This window comes from Anastrepha obliqua, chromosome 3, assembly GCF_027943255.1.
Source record: "Anastrepha obliqua isolate idAnaObli1 chromosome 3, idAnaObli1_1.0, whole genome shotgun sequence".
NCBI lineage: Eukaryota > Metazoa > Arthropoda > Insecta > Diptera > Tephritidae > Anastrepha > Anastrepha obliqua.
Window position 1 is genome coordinate 65,246,630 of NC_072894.1, and position 26,161 is coordinate 65,272,790.

At 34.8% G+C, this 26,161-nt stretch overlaps 1 protein-coding gene across 1 annotated transcript in view; it reads right to left on the bottom strand.

Annotated features, from left to right (window-relative positions):
- The window catches only part of LOC129242859 (protein SCAI-like), a 52,659-nt gene extending 27,939 nt beyond the window's left edge, over positions 1-24,720 (bottom strand). Inside the window, exon 1 of the mRNA XM_054879744.1 lies at positions 23,805-24,720. The gene's annotated coding sequence lies outside the window, so the exon portion shown is untranslated. The remainder of the gene's footprint in view (positions 1-23,804) is intronic.
- Between the last annotated feature and the right edge of the window lie 1,441 nt (positions 24,721-26,161).

Below are 26,161 nucleotides of genomic sequence, written 5' to 3' on the forward strand. Positions count from 1 at the left end.
AATGATGCTTTATTCACTTCCGATCAAGATTAATTCGAGCAAGATTAATTTATCCATCGTTTAAAAGGCATTTCGTTCAAGTACATTTAGCTGTCCACTAAATACACCACGCATGACGTACGGACGCATGCCCATGTGAGTTTTCTCAGCATATTTGCGTTGGCATCGAATAAATGTTGTTTTCATTGTAGTTACATATGAGAAATTTATTTATTTATTGATTTCAGTCTACATAGAAAAGTTCTTACAGACTAAATGACAAATCTAATTAAATAAAGGAAAGAAGCATAATTTAAACCTCTATAAGTTGGCATTGAACTCAATAGCATTACAATAGGTATTACTTATGCGCAGGCATCTCGCTATTGTCTCATTGTAAGAGTAATGAGCCTTGAGAAAAGTTAGGAAAAACAATCGCTTATGCAAGAGATCTCTTTCAGAACTGTAAGCGATTTCCTTCTGTCGATATAAGCAAGAAGATGATCATGCCAGTGCAACTTTAACAAAGCAATTTTTTAAGGATTGTAAATTTCTTTCAAAGTACTTCGTATGAGTCCAAGCATAGTGACTTAGAAACGCCATAATCAACATACTTTAAAAAAGTTAAGTTTTGGGACGAAAATAACTCCTAATTCGTTTACCTCCAGGCTATGAACACAATTATTTCGTTTACTACAAGTGTAAAACATAATTGCTGTTTTCATAGATGCCGTAGAGCTAATATGAGCTCAAATTACTCACCTACTGCTTTCTTGAAATAAGTAACAACACAACATTTTAATATTAACGTATAAATGGTTGTTAGCATACCAGCTCTCAAATACGATGAGATCGGATTGGAGATCGATGCAATCTGTCATAACCAGAACTTTTTAGAATAGATTGACGTCGTCGACATTACTAGGTTGTTCAATAAGTTTTGCGGCTCGATAAGATAACGACGTTGCTACTAGCCAAAATTTTTTTTTTGTATCAACGTATGGGAAGTATCATTTCAATCTGTCAATTCATTCTTTGTTTACAAGCCATTTCGAATCGATTTGAAACACTATTTTCTACAAAGGAAAAAATCTAGTATCCTGCAGTGACTGAATTTTTATTTTTAGGAAGTTTAAAAGCAAAGGAAATTTATGAATGAATGTATAAGTGTACAAGGACTTTACAGGACAGTTTTCAAAAGGATAAAGTGGTTCTTGTGCGTCGATTCCTCACCATATCTATCACTATGATCCTAAATCAAAAATGGAGGCTAAAAAGTGGTGTGAACCTGGTTCTTCGGCTCATGTTCTGAAATCGGCCAAGAAGGTGTTAGCATCAGTTTTTTGGGAAAGTTATTGAACAACCTAGTAAGCACCTAGTCTACACATTTAACCCGAACGAATCATATGATCAACCATATCGAACGCCTTGAGGAATTGAAAAAGAATTAGTGCGGTTTCTGTTGACTTACCTGGAAAAACTCGTTGTTGTTCCCCTGAAATTGAACTCCGAATATGTTCAGATAATTTATTTTTGATTATAAAGTTTGTCAGTGGGCTCTGTTTGATAATGGGTCTACAATTATTGTCATTACGATTGTTAAATTTGAAAATGAAAGCAACTGATTTAGCTATCACTTCTGAAAAGATCTTAAAAAATATATATTAAGAGAGTTCCTCTTTCTTGGTTTTGGAACTAATATAGATTTCACTATCGAAATCGCAGGTAATCATTATTTGTTGAAATGTCAAAGCTATTTATAGTATTAGTAGAAAAAAATTAAAAAACTTTTCCATGCAATAACAGTGCCTCATATTATATGTGACAGATCTAGGTTTGAAAATGGAAGATTTAACACGCTCTTTTTTAAAGCACACCCTTCGACATCATGCGACCGGAATTGTCACAGGTCACTACTGCCTATTTGGCACGGCTTCCTATAGAACGGGTAAACTGAATTCATGGAATGGCATTATTTGCACTTTATTGCACAAGCTTGTTCGACTTTTAGAAAAGCGGTATGTCAGTAACTGGCCTAAGCGGTGATATTACGGCGGATATGTTTTGAAAATGGATGAAAACGCTAGCTATAATTTCACCCAACCTACCCATAAGTACGTTTTAAACGTTTGGGTACTCAGTAATACACCACTAGTATGGTGACGAATTTACTATTCACTGGGAAATCATGCCTATTCATTAACCTACACATTTTCCACCCACACTGCACACATACATACGTATTTACATTCACTTACATACACATATGTATGCATATGCTTTCTACCATTCATCTTTGCTTGTTCATGTGTGGACATGTTCACATGCTATTGCGTCGACAAATCCAGACAACTTAGAGTATCATGCTCTAGGCCTACGCATAAAGCATGCCACCGTGGTGCAAATACACATGCATGCATATACACATAGGATGTGGCACAAAGTAGGTACGTGCTGACTGGAAAATCCACCTTAGCTGTTTGTATTTGTATAAAAAGCGAAAAAACGCACAAAAAATATTCCAGCAGTATGAAAAAATCACATTCGCACTTGCAGCTCATGAACACGTTCGTGATATCGTACTTCAAACTTGTGAACGCGCCTTAAACTATGCAGCATTTTTTCGCAGCTGCCGCTGAATACACTATCCCATTACGAACTGCGAGGTAGATATTTCTTTTATGCTATTTTTGGTTTATTTGATATTTGGTTTTATTAGAAGTTTTGTTTCTTCTCAAATGGGAATACATATGAAACCAAAATAAACCTTTCTTTATTCGAGTTACGCAACAAATGGTGCCATCGTCAAGTATTTCATTTCGATAGCATGATGTTTAAATGACACTATTGCATCCTAGTCTTTCGATGCTTCTTGCTTAGTTCATTGTAAAAGCTATAATACTGTTATTTCAAGTCCTTGCGCATATAACGCACGAACATTTCGATTGCTAGACTTTTGCCTACAGTACCTATAAAACCAAAAACAAGGGTAGAAAACCAGTACAACAGACCTATACCAATTCTATAATTTACAGCTAAAAGTATGTTCACATATGCAGTGATTAGCAATTAATCCAGAAAATTGTATCTACCCATTCACATGTCTCAGATTAACTGGAAAATGGGCAATCAGCTGTCAAGACTGAAGAGTTTTTCTCCATAGAAATTGGTTTGATGGAATATTTTATTGCTTTAGTTCGTTTAATTATTATTAATGATGTGATGAATCCGCAAAGAGAAGTAGAAGTTAACTTTATTGCGTAATTTACTACTAGTAAGAGACAGCTGATATTGATCATCGGCCTTAACAGCCGCGGTGTTAGTTCCGCCTTTTCCGAACTGGATAAAGAGGCAAAGCGAATGGGTCTTAAGGCTCCTAACGTATGGCGCAGAAGCGTTTACGTTGACAACATCCGATGAAGCGACGCTTGGAGAGTTTCAGAAAAAAATTCTGCGTAAGATTTTTGGACCTTTGCAGGTTGGCAACGGCGAATATCGCCGGCGATGATACGATGAGCTGTATGAGCTTTATGACGACATAGACATAGCGCAGCGAATAAAGATCCAGCGGTTACGTTGGCTGGGTCATGTCATCCGAATGGATACAAACACTCCGGCTCTGAAAGTATTCGATGCAGTACCAGCTGGTGGTAGCAGAAGATGAGGAGGGCCTCTTCTGCGTTGTAAAGATCAGGTGGAGAAGGATTTGGCTTCACTTGGTGTATCCAACTGGGGCCGGTTAGCACGAGAAAGAAACGCCTAGCGCGCTTTGTTAAACTTGTCCAAAATCACGAAAGCGGTTATTGCGCCAATTAAGAAGAAGAAGAATAAGAGGTCAAAGTGTCTATGGACACACGTTTTTTCCGTAATCTGAATGTATAGTTCATAATATCTATCTAACAAATTAATAATGGCCCCTATTATGAGCAACATTCGATCTTCGACTGTAGTCGAAAGTGCTGATCGAACGAATTTTCATTTGGTATTATGGTGCTCATTCGTTGAAGAATAGGCCTATTGTGAATTTCGATCGCTCGACGCATTTACAATAGATAATTTTTTCTCAGCTGATACAGCAAATCAAAATAAAAGAAAAACCGATTGTTTTGGAATTCTTTGCTAACATTATTTTTAAAGGTTAAAAAAAGTATTTTTTGTGAAAATGAGTACAACGGAGTTGTGGTTCGACGATTCATCGGACGATGAAAGATTAGTGGAACTAGCTAGAAGTAGAAAACAGTTGAGGGACGCATCCGACCCCCTAGAAATGGCTTCCACTGAGTAAATTTAGAATTTTCAAAATGTGTTGACGTACTTAATATTACAGAAATTTCCTTACAGATTTTTAAAGAACTTTAGATTATCTAAAGAGGCCTTTGTGAACCTACTGTCCAGAACAGAAAACCAGTTGCAGCAGTGCACCCGATCCAAATTGATTCCAAATATTTTAAAGCTAGACACAGTTCTGCGATTTTGTGCTCAGGGATCGTACCAATTGAGTATTGGCAATGAAGGTATGCTAGGACTTGCTCAACCCACTGTGTACGATGATGCTGAAGATATTGAAGTGGAGTCAAATAACGGAGAAGTAGAAAACATAAGAAATGAAATTTTGAGAATATTATAGAAAAATCTAAAAAGTATTAAATAGAAACCTTTACGCCACAGTCTCTGTTTTATTTTTGTTATAAATTTTCTTTATTCAATTATTCGTCATTCGAAAAAAATATGTATTTCAGTTCCTCTACGTATGCCAAGGGAAAATAAAAATGTATTTCTATAAACATCACAAAAAAATCCATTTTGCTGCCGTTCTCACTGGTGGTCCCAAGCAATTCAGCTCCGTTGTAAATTCCTCCCATTTTTTTGCTGCTTGAACTTTGGTGCAAATCCCTTTTGCGAATTGTGGATTCGCCTTTCTAATTGTTGTTTGGTACTCACGACTTTCGACCTGCATAAAATTAACAAAATTAGTATATATTTATTATTTGGTTACTATAAAACCATAAATAATCGCAAACAACTTACACTTTAACAAGTTTTCCCTCAATACGCTACACAATCGAAAGCAAAATTGCATTCGACTCTAAATTCGGTAAACAACGAAAATTTCGATAGGGTTGCACCGCTCATAATACCAAATTGACATTCGATTTTCGATCTTCGACAACCAGCGAATATCGAAGATCGAATGTAACTTATAATAGAGGCCAATATCTAATCTTCCAGTTAACTTAGTTTAACTTTTACTTTTCTCTTTATATTTATTTGTTATTGTATAATAATTATCGAAAACACAGGGTTGTACAGCAAAAAGTACATTTATAATCTGAAATTATTTTAAAACCTCGGATTACGAGAGAGAAAGTTTTTATGGGTATTCTTGCTTTTTTATTACGAATTGGGAGTTAAGCTCGAAAAAGAAATTAATTTATGTATGTAGTTATGTATATGTGAACCTATTAGAAGTACTCTTGGTATATCACATTTCTCACTAATTATATCTCTTGGCAGCAATAGTTATAGATCTACCCTTTCCAAAAGTAAACAATTAATCTGCTTTTAACAACAATATCTGCTTACAGAGTCTTATGCTGACTTCAGTAGATAGATGAGATTTCGTTTTTAGACTCTTATTTATGCCCCGCTAAAGGTGTTCTCATGCAGAGTCCGATCCAAGTTATTTTATGCTGAATTATTCTATGATATAAGTGTGTGTACGAGTATACAGGCACATCTGGGCATTGGGTTGCGTGAAGGTTCATTTTTCAGCATGCGCTTTATGTAAGCACATAAGTGGCCCCCACGCACACTCCTTCCTCTGCGGAATCCTTGAACAGAGTGCAGAAAATCCCTGAATCTTCAGAAGCGCAAGATGTTTATAGACCATCAGTCGAAAAAATACATATTTTTATATATAATATATGTGTGTGTATATTTATATATGCATTTATTTATAGTATGCGTTGTTGGTTTGCTGTTGCTGTCGCTGCGATCACTATGTACAGACATCTTTCTAGCTGCTTGCTGCTGAATGTATATTTTAAGCCTAAACTGCATCAACATGGGGTTGTACAAGCTGCCATTACTGTCTGCTGTCTATCCATGATACTATTTATCCAGCGTTCGTCGGTCTGTCTGTACATATGTATGTATGCACATATCGCTGCGTAACTCATTGTCTGCGTCTGCCATTCAATTGGCTGCCCGGCTAGTTGGACGGTTTATGTAAATAGCAAATATTTAAGATTTTATGAGTTTTCTCGGCATATTTGCGTTGGCAGCGAATAAATGTTGTTTTTGTTGTTTTGCAGTTGCATATGACACGCATACGTCTACAGGCTTATGAAAACTAAAACCAGTCATCACGCAAATGATCACATATACATATGTATTCACTCGTATACCGATGCACTTCGGAATCAGTGAAAAATATCTATGTGTGTAATTTTAGTTTTATACACATCCATTTTTAATTCAGATAAACATATGAATGCACGATCTGTAGGAAATTGATCAACCAAGCATATTTGCTGACTTTTTCGTCATGTTTTTATTATCCTCATACAACAAAATAATCTCTACTATAAAGGCCTCGTCATGTTTCTCTTATTGTATGAGGTGTGGCTATGAAATAACACTGATGACGCTGATTTGATGTGCAGATAATAATAGAAAGGATAATAATCTATTCGCCACTTCTCTGCTCTCTTCTCTAAACCTTCAACGTTCTATGCGAATATGGTATTCCATTTTCCGAAACAGTACAGGAAGTCCTCATAATTCACCTCGTTCATCACATATGCCGCTTCCTCTAACACAGCTTCAATGGACCCAAGTCGTGCTTCATTTAACGTAAACCTCATTTTAGTACACAGATAGAACTCACATAGTGCAAATATTCGCCAAAATAGATACATAGATAGTATAATACTAGGATGCCATATTTCACTGGAAACCTCTCAGTAGGCAATGAGGAATCAGGAAGGAACCTACATACCATATTGTTTCGGTGAAGAACGTAAGTTTTTCTCTTACACAATTTAAGTATTTTCCCACTTGTTATTTCACGGAGCTCGGAAGGAACGATAGACAAATAATTTTACATTCAGAAACCTAGTGAAGATGGCTTTAATTTTTTACATGGAGCTGTGCTCCCGGCGTGAGTCATCTTCATGCCTTATCTGTCATCTTATAAACTCTGCTCTATGAGTTTTAAAGTTTCAGTAGCTTTATGCTTAAACAACGTTGGGAAACATTACAAACCTACATATTTTCAAAATCAATGTTGTGTAGCCCAAGCAGTGAGTTTTTTGCAAAGAAACTTTGGCCTACTGTTCACAAGTTTATGCAAAAAGTTTTTGAGACTGTCATATTAGTGGAGCATCATCACAGACCCCTTCATTGTACGGTTCGCACTTATGAGAATATGGCTGCCATAAGCGAGAATATGTGACTCAAGCCCGGAACATCGTCTCAACATCGATTTCAACTAATCAACATTACACGCAGCAGCCTGATGCGAACTTTACCCAGAAGCCTCACAGTATTTGCTTACAAGGTCTAATTAACTCAGCAAAGCACACGACCTTTGAGCAGCTCCTGATGGACCATGATTTTGATCGAAAGACCATGTTTTCTGATGAACCGCATTTTCATCGCGGCGGACCGTGTGAGGGGCCGTGAATCGCCCATGTTATGCGAACAATTCATTAAAGCTTCAAGCTCTTAAGGCAAATATTATCTAAGCCATTCGTGAGATACGAGTATACCCAGATACCGTCCCTAAGTTCTTTTGAAAACTGGGTTAACAGAATATGCTACTGCAAGGGCACTCGAGGTAGCCGCATTATAGTAATCGTATTCCATAAATAATGGGAGTATCTTTTCTTTCGAATATATCAACCAAATGCCGAAAGATTTATTTTTGCTAAATTTTTTGAATTTTTAAAAAGAAGTATCTTATGGTTGCATATTCTCTTTTTTATTATTATTATTTTTTTTTTTTTTCAACATAGGTACACTCGTTTTTATGAAACGTCTTTGGCCAGAATTTAAAGGGAACGCTCTAATTGCTTCCAAAAATAATAATTCAGGTCATTTGGCATTTGAGTGCGTTTTCTAGAATACACAACGGAACTCGATGCTCACACAAGTGTGTGTATGCAGATTTATAAGCTTATAAAGTATGTATATGCGAAAGTGGATGCATACATGCTTACATACTTGTGTTTACTCGTATGAAAATATTATATGTACTTGTGTGTCGACCTAAAATTAGGTTAATTTTAAACATTTAAATATATTAAACTTTTTTGCACATTGAGCAAATGGTAATGGAATGAATGAATGAATGGTTAATGGAAATGCTCTGCGTATGAAGGACCAACTTATAATAAAAATATATTCAATTAATACAAATTATAATTAATACAAATTATATTTATAATTAAATTATAATTAATACATATATACCACTTTGATCGAAAAGTTCCCGGAACAACCCCCAAGTGTCGCTCTAAGCTAATTGATTTGAGTTCTGTGTTTTTGTTAGGTTGCTACATCTGTGATTAACATTCTTAACAAAATTTTATCGCTCGTGTTTGACATTTGTAAAAGTTACACCGTCTTGACTAAATCTACCTCTGCACGTATTTTCGATTTTTTACGGTTTTAAAAGGGGGCTTAAATTTGCAACAACTAAATTTTATTAAATTTCGCGTTAATAATGGGTTGGATGGGGCGACAGCTTTAGCGCTTTTTCTGTAATGATACTCTAAAGAAAGCAGCCGTTTACGGGTGACATTAACGCTTTAGAAGAGATCGTGAGATCATCTATATTATTATGACGAAGTTAGTGACAGGCCATCGAAAACTGATGAAGACAGCAATAAATCTGGCTAGCAAGACGTTGTAGTTAATGTTTTGGGTTTGCTGCAAAGTTTGTCTCAAAAGATCTGAATTTCATATAAAAAAGGGATCGCTAAAGACAAGATTTCCAAGGTGAAATCCGACCCAACATTCATCAAACGCATCATTACTGGATACGAGTGAGTGAAAAGCTCCAAATGAATTAAGGCCAAAGAACTCACGTCGTTTTCAGTCAAAAAAGAAATTTCGCCAGAAGGTCAGACAGTTAGGACCACATGATGACTATTATTTGGGCGTTATAAAATGCTTACGTGAAACAATTCGCGAAAAACGAAAGGCTTGCGGGTAAACAACTCGTGGATTTTGCACCCTGATAACGCATCGTCGCACAGTGCCACCATTATCCGTGAATTTTGGGCCAAGAACGAAGCGAGTATCATCTACAGCCATTGAGTTCGCTTGATATGACGCCTTGCGATTTTTTTCTGTTTAGTCGAGTCAAAAAACCTCCATGTGGAACGCGTTTAAACAGCCGAAAAGAAGTAATGGAAAAATTGAGGACGGCTCTGATTGCTATACCGAAAATAGAGTTTTGAGAGCTGGATCAAACGTTTGCATAAGTGCGTTGCAGTTGATGGGGAGTAGTTTGAAGGGGGATCGAGGTGGTATATACAACAAAGTTTCAAACTATTCAAGAAAAAAGTGGTATGCAAATGTTACTGCCAGTAAATAAGTAGAAGATTTAGTGCAAGCATTATTATATGTACATATATACAAATGTACATATAGGATTTTCTAATAAGTGGTGTTATTTTGATATTCAAAGAAAAATGCTATTTTTTAATATACATAAATGATCAGATCTTTATTTCATTATAAAGAGGAAGGTTTGCCGTTAATAGTGGAAAATAACATCAAGCAAATGACCACCACGACCACGCTTACAAGACAATATCCTTTTCATGAAATTTTCCATAACTGAATTGCAAAGTGGCTGCCCTATGTCCTCAATAGCCTCACGAATTCCATCTTTGAGGTCTTGAATTGACGCTGGGCTGTTGGCCTAGACCTTCTCTTTCACGTGGCCCCAAAGAAAAAAGTCGCAAGACGTTAAATCACAAGATCTCGGTGGCCAATTGTGATCACCTTTTCTAGAGATAACACGGTCCGGAAACTTTTCCCGTAAAAGATCAATGGTTTCGTTGCTTGTGTGGCACGTAGCGCCGTCTTGTTGAAAATAAACGTTGTTCAGATCAATACCATCGAATTTCGGCCATAAAAAATCGTTAATCATCTCTCGATAGCGCAATTCATTCATCCGTAACCCCTGTTATTGGAAAACCCTTTACATTGCATATAACAAAATCTATAAATATATATAAATGGATAGATATTTATGTGTACGAAATGTATTGGTTATTACGTACAAAATACTTTTCTAATTTTTTATTATTTTTATATACCATTTGTAATAAACTCAAAAACTTATTGATTAGATATTTAAATAATTTAGAAAAAAATATATATTAATCGAGCAAAGAGAGCATTGCATGGCAATAAAAATTACTTTATTAGCACGCAATCAACTCAGAACTGTGCATTTACCTCTATAATTTTATATACACTTAATTTCGGTACACTGCAGGGAAAATGTGAAGCATATAAAAAATTTACAGTTCAGCAATTCACATTTTTACCAGTTGATCAGAAAAAAGTGAAGCAACAGAAGTACAGCAGGAAGGGCGAAGTCAAGCTTTATTCATATACGCGGCCCACTTTTTAAGGTATATAACTTAAATAAGCCGGATTTCTTCATGTATTTGGATCGTATTATTACCTGAAATATCTCCACATACTAGTATACTGAAATTTAAAATTTTCATAATTTAAACAAAAATAAAACGAAGGTTTAAATTGATGATATATTCGTTTTGTATTATGTACCAGTTTCTGAACTAAAATCCTCAGAGGAGGAACTTATCGTTGATGGAAAGAGTTCCATGCTATTATCTGTTTCGTCATTTTCAACAATGTATTGCTTAAGAGGACAGATACCTGTAAAATTTCGAAAAAAAATTTGTTTGTTTTCATAAAATGCCAATATAATTCTTTATTTATTTTATGTCAAAAAATTTTTAGAACGTAAATTTAAGTATTTCTTATACTATAGATTGTCAATCGTGACGACTCTATTCCTTACGTTCAAGCGCTGGGAGAGGTATAGTTACGTTGCCGACTTTAGACGCATTTTTCTCAAAACTATATTTTTCGAATTGGCGTACACGATAACTCGAAAAGTTATTGAGCGATCTCCCTGAAATTTTGCACACATCTTTTTTTATGATATTACTTTCTATGTGAATTTACAATTCGAAAATTTTTCGAAAGAATAATTTTTTCGAATCAAAAATAATAGGAAAATTCGCCCCAAAATTATTTTTTTTAAGCATTTTATTCCGCGAATTTTTTTCCATTTTTGTTTAATTCATATAGAAATTATGGCATTAATAAACAAAACAATGTTTGGTTTTTTTGTATTCAGGTCACTGACGCCGATGCTACAATGCCCGCCGATTGAGAAGCCCCGCTGCGACCTTCCTGGAAGAATTGAGTGTACATCGGCCATTTTAAATGATTAAAATAAAAAAACAAATTTTATATTATTTTAGTGTATCATATAAATAAACAGTATGCCAATTTTGAAAAAAATATATTGACTTCTTCATTTTAAATAATTTTAATAGAAATCAGGGAATATATGGCCATTTACAGGTATCTGTCCCCTTAAAACTTAAAACAGAACCTCTTGAAAATTTGTTTTCTCGTTTAAAGTTCCTTCGAGATAAAGCTAGTGGATCTGACGATAAAAGCAAATGAGTCATTAAATCTTTATTGGTATGCATCGAGTTAATTTGAGTATTATAAAACCAATATTTTAAATCTTTTGTATGAACTTTCTAAAGCTTATTCAGATAATAAATCTGCCAAAACAGTTTAAAACAAATAGTTACTAAAATAAATAAATAAATAGCTCACAAAATATTACTTATTGGTAAATCAAATAACTTAATTACATACATCGCATCCCTGTAATAAAAGTTTATGCACACAACGAGACATATTGTATCAAATATAATTTCTGATGTACAAGTATCTGGTTTTGGTAACCAAGAACTCATCGATTTTTATTTATTTCCCACAAGAGAGGACTGCTAGCAACAGAAAAATTGTAAATTAAAGATTTAACCAGACAAGTTACATAAAAAATAAAATAAATAAATAATTTACGAATACACTTCTGTTAGGTATTTGGCCGAGCTCCTGCTTCTTATTGTGACGTGCGTCTTGATGTTGTTTCATAAATGGAGGGACCTACAGTTTTAAGCCGACCCCGAACGCCAAATGGTTTTTAACACGTTGACTGCCGAGCGAAATTTGCTGGTTATCACACAGCGCCGCAAGTGTGCATCACCACCACACCAAAAACAATGCGCCGGCACCCATTGCCCGGCGCGGCAGTCAACGTGTTAATAGCAGAAATACACTCGGAGGTTTGCCATTGTCTTGTTTAGGGGCGATCGATATTAAAAAAAACTCTACCTATCACTTTTCTACTTCATGCAACGAGCTTCAAACCTACGCACTCCCAATCGTAGTCACGCACTAACCTATTCGAGTATGGCGGCCGCCATAATTCACATAATTGGAGTATAATTTATTCAAATTAGACTTTCAAAATAGGTGGCGATCTATTCCAAAAAAATATTTAAACGAAAATCTTTATAAAACTCTTCATTTTGGAACCCATATTGTAATACATGAATTATATAAGTATATTTCAAGTACCTGTTTTCAAGTAAAGTTAAGTTAAATTTCACTTTCCTAACAGAGGGCAACACTCTTTAAAATCAAAAATATATTAAAAAATTTTACTCAGAGTTAAAAGTGTGCCAAAATCCATCTAACCGTTACGGAGTGAAGAGAAATCTTTCATGGCCTCGGTTTTCAATTTCATCAACTTCCAAATCACCCTGTACCACTAAATTGTGTTCTAACTTCCAAAAATAAATAAATGCACACAACTGGTCAAGCTCTTTAATTCAATATCTCACAAACAATGCAGGTCTGAGGGCATTTACAAAAAATGCTTTGACATATTACAAATATAAATATAAATTATAAATAGATAATCTAAAACAAATACGCAAAAGGGCATGCAGACACTTTTTCAAAATGTAATATTTTCGCTAGGCGGAAAAAGGCGGAGAAAAGTTTACTTTTCCCTAGTAATAGAGGGTTGACATTGCCGTAAACCATAAAAAAAATGTTAGAAAGTTTTTTTATGTCTCTAAATTTTCCCAATTTCGGGGTTTAGCATCTTCGAACATTTACTTAATATTTAAAAAAAATTGTTTTTAATTTTTCTCATGAGCCATATATTTTTGGGTTCATCATAATTATTTTTATAAAAGTACATCTTGTTAAGAAAAAAAAATGTACTTATATTTTTACCTTTTGGGTGTTTGGCCGAGCTCCTCCCCCTATTTACATTAACAAATCTTTTACCAACTACTTTTATATGCCAAGCGTGGGAGTGAAATAGTGTGTACAAATTACTTCTGATTTGAGGAGATATAAAAGACTTAAAATCTGTTTTATCACCTTATAGGCAAGCAATTTCTATTAATTGGAGTTTTGGCTTTCAAATGATACCAAGAAGTTCCAGTTCTAAAACTTTCGATTTTTGCATTTTTGCCCATTTTCTGAACACTGTGTGTCGCAAGCGGTTTTGCAGATTCGTGACGTTGTTAGTATGTAATAGCTAGCACTTAAATCAATAAAAGACAAGAAGTCACGCAATTTAGCTAATGGCACTGAAGGTTTCCACTCTTATAAAACTTACTGCAATTGATATACAATATTTGGGGATATATTATATATAACAAAAGTAAGATTTCATTTGTTGTCTTTGATTTTTTCCCGGTTTCGAAAAAAACTCAAAAACAAGTCTTAGCCATTCATAAATTCACTGATTGTTTTTTATGAAGTAAATAAAGTGAAATTAAAAAAATATTAAACAAAAAACTTTACTAAAAAAAAAACATTAATGAAAATATACATTACGAAAGCTGCGACATACTTGTTCCACATAATACCGAACCCTACTTCTATACGGTAACGAAGAATATGGGAAATTATTTCTCCCTCCTCGCCGTTAGCAGCTTTTGTAGCAGAAATGCTTTCTGAAAAGGCATGTTTCCTGTGTTTCTCTATTAATCAAAAGCCTGTAGTATATTTCGGCGGCCGCTGTTTGTGCGTAGCTACAATTTAGAAGTGCGAAACACCGTACGGGAATACCAATTGATGGAAAAAGTTTCTTTTAATCGCGGTCCCTGTGAGTGTATTTCTGCCATAAAAAGCTGCTATAAAAACCATTTGCCGTTCGGAAACAGCATAAAACTGTAGGTCCCTCCATTTATGAAAAACATCAATTCGCACACCACAAATAGGAAGACGAGATCGGCCAAATACCCAACAATACACCCTTTGCGCCAATTATTGGTTATTGGTATTATACCTTTAATACCCATCGTCCGTATTGTAGCTGAAATTAGCAGTCACTTTACGATTTCTTACGGAACGAGGGTACCAACTAACCATCGTAAAAGATTCACATATTACACTTGATAGGACCGCGATGTTAAATATTTTAGAGCGAACGCAGTGTCCAAAGTGTATCAAGTTTGGAAGGATGCAATATGAAGATCGCCAGTCGAATTTACATTTCTCTAACAAGCTTGTGATACCTGAAGTGATTGGCTACATCGACAGTATACGCCCCGTAGTAAAACCATGTTTTGGATCAACACATGATTCTTTCATTTTCAATTTATCCAGTATATACATTAGAATCATTTTTGCTCCTCCAACTGTTGGGACATCGCAGCATACATTTAATTTGCAACATCGTTAACAAAATGATAATGTTTGGACATTCTGCGCTCTCAAATAATTGTCTATACAAGGAAACATAAGCCCGCTATAATCTTCACATTGGTTTTTAAAGGGGAACGCCAGTGAAAATTCAAAAAAATCGATTTTTGTTTTGCCTAAATGGTTAGTATAACTACTCAAGAAAATGTGGTAAAAATGCTTAAGCGAAATTCGCTTTATTCTCGATTCTATGTGCACTTAAGTGAGCGCCCGTCGGTTCGGCCCCGTAGCGCTTACGATACGATGCTTTATTTCAAACGCGTTTTTGTCGAAACGACTTTTTTTTGATACGGGGGCACGATTTCTCGAAGACTAATGAACCGATTTTAATTTATTGACGTGATAACGTCTTATAATTCGATTTAACAGGCTGCACGCACGAAAAAATGTGTCGTTACCTTGCTCATTAGTGTTACCTTGCTCATATTAGTGTTACCTTGCTCATATGTAGTTACCTTGCTCATTAGTGTTACCTTGCTCTTTAGTGTTACCTTGCTCATTAGTGTTACCTTGCTCATATTAGTGTTACCTTGCTCATATGTAGTTACCTTGCTCATTGCATTGAATGAACTGCAAGCGAAAGCGCGGAAGGAACGACAAAGCAAACAAAGCAAACGAACGGCAACGTTCGACATCTTGCTCTCCCCTACTTAAGTGAGCGTATATATGTATGTATATGCGCATATGTGCATATATAAATTCACGTATTTGTATTGGCATATGCCTTCTTATTGATTATTATTAATTTGATTTACTTGAAGAATTTAAAATAAAACCAAGTTTGTTAATAATACCTGTTGTTTTAATGTTATTATTATTATTTTTTTATTATATCTGAAGGAAAAAATGTATGGTAATATTTACCATATCTATACTAATATTATAAAGAGGAAAACTTTGTTTGTTTGGTTGTAATGAATAGGCTCAAAAACTACTGGACCGATTTTAAAAATTCTTTCACCATTCGAAAGCTACATCACGAGTAACATGGATTATATTTTATTTTGGAAATAGGGCTCGAGATATAGGTCAAAACGTGGACCCGGGTAACCTTCGGATGTGTATGTACAATATGGGTATCAAATGAAAGCTGTTGATAAGTGCTTTAATACGGGGTAATTTTCATACCTATTGATGACTAGGGTCTCGAAATATATGCCAAAACGTGGACCCGCCGTGTCTTTGCACCGAATTAAACCAAACTTCCACACATTGTTAAGTAGGTATTGAAGATGATTTCCGTATAGTTTGAATACCTATTGGTAGATAGGGTCTCGAGATATAGGTCAAAACGTTGACCCGGGTAACCTTCGGATGTGTATGTACAATATGGGTATCAAATGGAAGCTGTTGGTGAATGCTTTAGTACAGAGTATTTTTCATGCCGCTCCGTGACTGGAGTCTCGAGATATAGGTCAAAACGTGGACCCGGGTAACCTTTGGTTGTGTATGTACAATATGGGTATCAAATGAAAGCTGTTGATAAGTGCTTTAATACGGGGTAATTTGTTATGTTATGTTATGTTATGTTATGTTATGTTATGTTATGTTATGTTATGTTATGTTATGTTAATGTTAACTCATTCTCTATATCCATACAAAATATCTATCAAACAAATAAAATTAAAATTTTCTTTTGAAAAATGCAACCATTCAATCAGTATTTTCTTATGACGTTATAACGTTAAACTATCGTCAGTAAACCGACTTTACAGACAACCTCTTTTTTTTCAAAATTTTTGTTATCGCATTGGCTATCGTTGTACGTAGCCGATTTTCAAAATTTTGAAAATAAATATTTTTTTTTGGGCCTGTTGAAAATCAAAAAAATGGTGCAAAACGATTTTTGATTTCAGATGATTATTTATTACTGTATCGCTGCCACCAGATGAAGTCATTTTTTTTTAACTCGTTACGTTTATTTACATAAATTTGTCAATTCCCAATATTTTTTAATAAAAATTTACATCAACATAGTCTAATACATATAATTATAATAAATTGCTTTTTGTCCGATCCTCTAATAATCATTCCTACTTACAAAAAAAATTCCCAAAAATCAACTATTTTTTGACCCTTCACAGTGGCGTTCCCCCTTAAGGATGTGGAGATTCCTTTAAACTCATATTAGATAGGGAACTGACATAGAAACCTAATATTGAGGAGAGAGTAAAGAAGGCCAACGTAGCATTATATACTTACAAAAATGCGATCATTATTGAATGGGGGTTAGCATCTCGTGTTACACATTGTATCTATACTTCTGTAGTTGCTAATCTTAATATTATATATGGAATATTCGTATAGTGGCCATCTGCTCAAAAGGCGAGTTACGTAAAAGCATGAGTAAGGTCGAAAGAACAGCCTTTTTACGCATTTGGATGTATATGGTGCTTTAAGGTCTGCCCCAAACAAAGCGCTAGAAGTGCTAATCAATTTGCCTGCGATAAATCCCGTAGGGAAGCACGTGGCCGCCGCCTCAGCGCTTAGACTTAAAAGGCCGGTGGCTTAGCCACGCTTCTATTTTACACACTCTGAATAGTCACAAACCAGAAATATAATATACTATTATATTCCAAGACTCACCTTCGACAGACTCTTCAAGACGAGCATACCGTCAAAAAAAGAGTGGCAGAAACCAAGGCGATAAGATTGGCTATGGAGTATTTTTAAAGGAATTAGTATTGGAAATATCCGTTCGACTACCAGACTACTACAGCGTCTACCAAGCAGAAGTTCTTGCTTTAAAAGAAGTGGCTACGTATAGAAATACGCCTTATTTGGGTTCCGGGGTACAGAGATATTGAAGGAAACTGTAAAGCCGATGAGCTAGCCAAGAAAGGTACTAATCTGCAACTGCGCAGTGATAGAAGTGCCATTGGGTTAAGATTATCCAAGACATCAATAGGGCATTGATGGATGAAACCACATGCGAAACAGCTAGGGTACTATGGCCGCAAATAAACAAAAAAAAGACAAAGGAATTGCTTAGTCTCTCAAGAGAGGATACCTCGAAGGACGTGGCTGGTATAACCGGCCATTGGCTATTTGACAGGTATTCCTTGAGACTTGGAGTTTTCTCCCACGAATATTGTGTAGATGAGGAAGAGGAAGAAACAGTTGAGCACTTCCTTTGCAATTGTCCACCCTAGCAGGTGCAGGTTATCCACTCAGAGTAGGTTGTCCCTTACAGAACTATCTGGCGTGGGGATTAGATCAATCCTGCGCTTCAGAAGAGCATCAAAATGATTTCATGAGGACAAATATAGTAAATAAGTTTCCCGTGTCACACAGTGGTATCACAACGGGCCTGTAAGGTCCAAGTGAGTTGGTCGTACGGACCGACTACCACCATAACCTAACTTACCCCAAAGAAAGTTGTAAAATCATTAGAGTATGCTGTGCTTTTCACAGTATGCATATACATATATACATATTTACCGATTTCATATTGGTGGTGATACCATGGATGCATATTTCGAAGAAGAAATCGATGCTAAGACCGTTAAAACTAATGTCAGTTTTCAAATAGCAGCGAGAAATATAAGGGCGATTACGTTTCCAGTGTTTTCTCCAATTATTTACTAATTTCCCGATATATTGCGTTCTGCTTTTTACTGCATAATAGTCACACCCAAGGGCTTCTTGTAATTATAGAAGAAGTGGACTGTGCATCCCTATTACGTTGCATATATTTTCGTCTTCCTACTAGATCTTTACGCATTACTCATCCATTTCATATTAAATTTCTTAACACGAATTATGCGCGTAAAGCTCCTATTGCCCGCGCTTTAAGAGAATTCAATGAGATGTCCATTTCTATTCCGCTTGACTTTTCGATTTCAAAGAACGAATTTTATAAATTTCTAAACTCTTTTTTCTAATTTATTTAATAATTATAGTAATATATTCGTAATTTAAGCTCATATGAGATCTAAGTGGTCTGTAAAAACAATAATTATGTTTTAGACTTATAATAAACGAAAAAGTGTACAAAAATGTTGATGACTTTTCCGAGCGCAGCTTGAGCGAGTGACGGCAAAAAAGCAGAATAAAGTGATCATCCAACTTTTTATGCAGACCCACGATCAGTACTTGCTAAAAAGGGAATAGATGTAAGTATCAACACCATCGGACGTCTACTGAAGGAGACGAACATATCCTACGTCCCACATCAGCAAAACCACTGTTTTCAGAAAAGCACATTGACAAACAACAAAACAAGCAAATGGCGTCGCAGTATTGGACTGGCCTTTCCAGTTCGCAAAATTTAGTCCTGTTAGTCGATGAGCTACGCAAAAAAGCTGGTTCAAAGCATAAAGAAGATGCCAGGTTATACTCGACAACGATGAAGACTACACCTAGGTACGGTTATTGAGTAATTGCGACTGGTAGTTTTGTACATACTTTCATGTAAACAAAGTTTTAAATATACATATACATTTTATACATCATGAATAATCGCGGTTTCTTTTTTCTGACACAGAATGTATTTAGGTAAATTGAGGCAATTAATATTGCAAAAAAAAAAAATTAAAACAAATAAACCCAATTCATAACAAAAAGCAAATTATTAATAATTTTGATATTTTTCAAAATAATTAAAGGTTTACTAAAAAGCTCCTCATCACATTGATCAAAATCCTTACTTTCTTCAAAACTGTCAATATCACTTTAATAAAATATATTTTCTATTTCTGACATTAAGGTTCAAACAAATAAAGTTCACAACAGTACTGAAATTATTTGTTCTGTTGCAACTGATACAAATTACTCTTCAATAAACAAGAGTCAAAATGATTGCAGATATAATAATATAACAAATAAAATAAACAAACAAAATGATACAAAAAATATTGCCTCCATTTCAATGATGTGTCAGGCCGTCATATGCTGATTTCGCCAAATAAATGTATGACGTTCTGATACGTCAAATGTACGCAAAGGATTAATGTTCGAAAACGGAAACGGAACACTGAAATTCAGCACATGTCAGCTCGTTTTCGCTAATTAATTTATGCGAAAATTAATTGCAGCACATTCCCATACGTCTTTAGAGCACCCGAAGTTTCCAGTTAAAACGCCTTTCGATGGCATTACGTGTCAGTTATTGCATAATATATTCGTATTAAACAATTATTGGTAAACATTAATAAGACATTGTATTTAGTTTCAAAATTACATACATTTGCCCGCCCGTCGTGATCGGGAGACGAGTCTCTTGAAATCGGGTAATTTTAAAAATACCTATACATATATTATATACGTAAATACGGAAACATGTTTTTTACATCCCTTTTACTGCTATAAAGAATTGCACACCATTCGAAAGATATTTTGATGAGAAAAAGAAGGAAATAATCAAATTTTAAATTAGTTTAATATAAAACCCAATTCACAAACCAATTCACAAACCAATTCACGAAAGACCAAATTCACAAATATAGTAACACAAATGCCAGGGCATGTAGATATGCCCCTAAATGTATGCTTTATTATTGATACTGAATTAAAGAAACGTTTTAAGCAGCGCTTTGAGAATAAAATTTAGATTCGGATCAATGCAAGGATAAAGCGAAAGGTGAATATGCCGCCGTATATGAATGGTTGGTGTGTGGCTACCTTCGGAAGTGCGTAAGTTCGAATCTCCGTGCATGAAGCACCAAAAAAGAAAGAAAAAGTTTATTTCCTAGTATTTCTGCCATTAAAAAGCTCGTCATAAAAAATGTGTGAATATTAGATGATTTCTTTATTCTAAAGGCACTAACAAAAATAAAAGCAAAGATATGGAACATAAGAACAAAGATGAAGTTAAATTTAAATTTTAAGAACAGCATAGAGAGAGAGGGACTGAGATAAAGATAAAAGATAAAACGAAAAAAACTAGCCCAATAAACATTGTTATTGGTGGAATTTTAGACCATGACGGGTTCTAGATTATTTGAATTATTTAGGAGAATTTTACGTTCTTTTGAATTAAGTAAACAGTCTCATTTTTTTCAATTAGTAAGAAGAAGTGGGCGTGGATCAGACATACCCTCAGAAAACTAGCCCAAGACACACCAATGATAGCTTTGCAGTGGAAACCACAAGGTATAGACGCAGGGGTAGACCAAGAGGATCCTGGCGAGGCAGCCTGCATGACGAAATAGCCCACAACGATCTTACCTGAACTCAATTGAAGCAAAACGCGAACGATATAAATAAGTGGAAATCACAGAGTAAACATAATTAAAATTGTGAAATTTTACAATTTATGTATTTTGTGCAGAATATTTCAAAATCACTTTTAATGATGTAAATCTTTGAGCATAACAGATCGTTAAGTATGTTGCACACTTTATTTAGGTAGTTGGGAGAAATTTTATATACATGCATACATACATACATTGTGCAAATATATTTCGTTTCCTCAGAGAATACTATATGATTGTCAAATTTTGTATGATTGTACATAAAAAACGATGCAAGCATAAATGAGTAAATAAGCTTTCACACTTCCACGCAAACACTTATGTATTTATATAAATATCATATTAATTGCATAGTTGTACGAATATATGCCTTAAATTATGTATGCGGAAATACGAGTGTAATGGCCTACTTTTGGGATGCCAAGGCGTTACTTTTTTGTTTGAGATGACGGACTTTTGGGCATGTAAATTGAGAGGATATGCATGTGTTCACTATGAGCAGTACTCTTTGTATATATGCATAATATATACATATATATTTAAGCACATGTATGTATGTATTTCGAAAAGCAAATTCATACGCATTTATATTTAGTTTTTAGATTTGCCAACATAATGAGTACTTCGAGAGTACAAATTGTGATAGCTACAATTTTATTCATTCAACTCTCAAATAGATTATTCGGCACGACAAATTGCAAAATTTTGCGCAGAATATTTTTGTTAAATATAAGTATATTATGCAATCTCATGAGTACTCCTCCTTATAGAACTTTTCTTCCTCTTTTATCTATAAATGATATTTTTGGTTAATAAATCATAAGAGAGTTAATATATTTTAAAGAATGTATCTGGTAAATATCAGATTGGCAAGGAATAGAGGATTTGAACTAAATGAGTTAATATTGTTCGCTTATTCCACAATGATATGGACTATATACACAAATGAAATTTAATTTATTATTATTGGCCTGTGATGCTGGGCGACTGCGTGACTCATTTCTGAGTTAAAAGTCACTTATGCGAAATATCTTAAGCCAATATGACACTGTCGGCTGCATAACAATACTAAGTAGAATCTAATACGATGCTGTGGTGGCACGAAAAAACGTTGGCTTCATAATGGCATAGTTTTGCCGCGCTTTATTTGCGACAAAATTTATTTAAAAAATATTTAATTATTTTTGTCGAGTTTAAACAGATTTTCCAATATGAAAAACCTTAAAATAAAACAATAAAATTATTCCTTAAAAACAACTAATATTTTTTCTCAATAATAATTGTGGTCCATGAAGTATGTGATTTTAGCACTGGAGTTTAATACAACTTAGAGAAATTTCATTCCTTAATTTTTATTCTTGGTATTCCACTTATTTTGGTCATTTATGAATTTACTCTCATTGCGCTTACCTTTTTAGTGTTGCACAGCGTTATTTATTTATTTTATTTTTTTAGTTTCAAAATAAATACTGTTTGTGGGGCTTTAATAGGTTAATTATATTTTAGTTTAAGAAAATGTTGGTAAATATTTGTCTCATTATTAATTCATGTCTTTTAATCAGGTTTATTTTATAATTCTCGCTTATTTTCTTTTAATTTATATTATATATATATTCTTTTTAATATTTTTTATTTTTGTTTTTTTTTTTTGGTATTGAAATTATAAAGTAGTTGGTTTTTACAAATTTTCAATATTAAATATTTGCGTTTTTATAGTTTATCGTTCGCGTACATTTTTTCAGTACTCTTTTAAGTTAAATTATTTTTTCATTAATATTTCCAATAAATTAGAATACGTTTTATATTCCAGATATTTTCCATGAAATCTTCATTATTTTATTAAATTTTATCTGTTTACTTCTTTTTATTGCCACACTGTATTTCCTTGCATATATTTGCTCGATAATCAGTTTTTTTTATATTTTCTTCATTTAAGTTTTTTTTAATCTTTATTTGCTTAGTCATTTTATATTCACATGCAGATTTCATACACATATATACACATTCAAACTTTTACCTTCATTCACTATTACGGCATTTTATATATGCACATACATATATATAGGTACATATACATGTAAATATCCATACATTACTTACCATTATCGACCTAGTTTAATTCGATTTGCATTTTTAAAAACTGTTGGCAAGATTTGACAGCCAAAATTTACATATGCCATGCCACTCAAGGGCCTCCTTTGCTACGCACACAACTCTCCTAGTGTACACTACAACTACAAGTATGCGAATTTTCATTCCCGCATCTACATTTTGCATCAACATAGATTGTAGTGGACAATCTACTACAGTATAAGTAGAACATTGACTGCGTTTACGATTCGGGCTCGTGGACCCATCGTAGTGGAAATGTGCTTTTGTAATGGGAGCAATTTTTCACAGACTATACACAAAACTTCATTCAACGAATCTTCAAACACAACACAAACAAGAACACCCAAACACATACAATGCATGGTTAACCCGAAAAATTGCAATGAACATTGCTAGTAAAAAGGAAATACAAATAATTTGCACATACTTCGTGGCACTTTGATTACATGCATTTAAAAGTTTCACTTTTGATCTAATTTAATCATTTCAAAACACTAATAAATAAAATAATGATGCATCGTTTTTGGCGCTTCTTTGACCACAGCCACACAATTCGACTATTAACCTAACCCACAGTCGTCATTTCACTACTAGCGCCTGCAAGTCCTGCGCGTAGCACAATAAATACGGAAGCAGTGCAACACTCGTTTGTACCTTTTTGTGAAACCGCAGCTCATTGTTTTCTCGTGCTTTTGCTTTTTGCCATTGTCCACGTCGTCGCCGCCGTTGTTGTCCGCCGCACTGTGTGTTGCTAGCGCAAAAACATTTGCTGCTACTCCCACTATTCCACTACTCCAACATCCACAACAACTATCCGCGCGAGCTCACTCTGACTTTACTATTAACTAGCTTTTCTTTGTTGGCTTTTGTTGCCGCTACTGCTTTCTTATTTTTCTCTTTTGAATCGAATTCGTTTTCTGCACTTCTGTGCTTCTTTCGTCCTTTTCGCTCGTTTTAGTGCTCCTTTAAAGGTTTGCTTGCTTTGATTCAACGTGACTTCGCTATTTCATATGTACATACGTACATATGTATTAGTACTTTGCCGCGCTTGTTTGCCCCTTCTTTGTTTGAAGTAATTTCTTGCCGTGTACGGCACTCAGTCACATGTTCGCTTTACAAATCTGCAGTGTGTTTTTAGGCGTTTTTCGCATTGGTCACTGGTCTCATATGTACCCTGGTACGTTTATATATGTGTAGTTAATGATACTTAACACCCACTCGTTTTAGCTTTTGCTAATGAAAAATGCTGTTAGTCTGGCCTGTTGTTGGCTCTATTCCATTAATGGGACCACACTCTGCGTCATTTAATAAAATTCAGCATTTACTTGCTTCCGGCTGATAAACGTACATATTATACACACATACGTACATAAATATGCGAGTTTGCGGGATTTTACTGAAAACTGGAAACCCTCCACGGCCTTAAAGAAAATCAACACAAAAACTGCATTCGCGGCAGTTGTAGCTCCATTAGCAATGTTGAATAGCGCTTACAGTTGGTCGATTTACTAAGGCTCCCCTTGCGCCTGCAGCCACTGTACACGCGTTCCTCTGTCCAGTATCTAGATGCTGCGCCTGGCAGTCGGACTCGTCCTCGAACTCGGACGCGAAATGTGTGCCTTTTCTGTCTCTGCCTTTGCTTGTACTGCTGCCGTCCAACTCCTGACATATGTTCGTATGTGCGGATTCGCCGGTTCTGCGGTGTTCTTTCGTTCGGTGTTCGCTTTTTGGGTAGCTCACTATTTTACTGACTAGCTACTTGGAGTAAAAATTTTTTTGCTCAACAATTTATCAACTTTTCATCATTATTTTGAATGAAATTTCTATCGTTTTCAATGACTACACGTTTACACTACACGATTATTTAGTTTTCATTAATTTAAAACTAGTTTACTAGCAATAATTTTACGATTTTTTCCTATTTAAAATTGTGCTCACTTACGTCTACGTATTGTTTCGATATTGAACTTTTTCGGATTTACATTTTTAACGAAGGGTGGTTTATTGATTTTTTACACGCACACGCCACAACGACCTACAATTGCGTGCATGCGCTGTGAGTACAATATTCTCAGTTGCTCGCAAAGGCATGCAGAGTCTATTGCCTCAATGCTTTGGATTAGGGTGATTTCCAAGTACTTTGTGTGGGTGATTCTTAGCGAATGTGCTCACAGTGTTACATTGTTATTTTCATCCTTTATGTATTTGTTGTAATAAGTTAAGTGATGTCTCTTCGAATAGGAGAGCAAATAAAGGTGGTAGCTCAATACACGCTTGCTTTGTTGGTTTTGCTTCAACAACTGTCAAAACAGAATAGAAATGTAAAATTCATACACTACTTGGTAAATGGCAGCATTGTCTCACGCTCTTCAAATCTCTCTCTTTAAATTGTCAAATAACGCAAAGTTATATTTGACAGCGCTTTTTCAGTTTTCCTCACTACATTTTAATGCGTCACTTCGTTAGCTACAATTGGTCATAAACGCTTTCAAATTAAAGCAGAGCCAGTAAAGCAAGTCAATGCTAACGCCTTAACTGCGCCATTCCCCGCAAAAGTATTTGATATCAAGTAAAGATATCGTATACTTGTGATCGCTTTCCTACGAACTGTCAAATTCAGGATGCGACAGCTACTTTGTCAAATTTGCTTAGAAGTCAACGAAGAGACATAGTGGAAGAAAAGATATAATAATAATAATAATAAATAATAAAATAATATTACCAAAGCAAGAATCTATTAAAATTTAAAAATCACCTCCACTTTCTCATGAGATATCTTTCATCAAATTTGCCTTTAGACGGTTGTTTCCATAACTCTACGAACGGGTAGTCCGAAAGAATCAGCTTTACATGCTCCTCCTCCTCAATAAGATTTTATATTTTTTTCAGTGGCTTAATTGCATTAACATAGCTCAACGACATAATTAAAATGAAACGAAAATATTATCTATCTATTTAATTGACTCTGGCTATGTGAGCGTCTCCATAAAAAAACAAGTATTCAGCTGTCA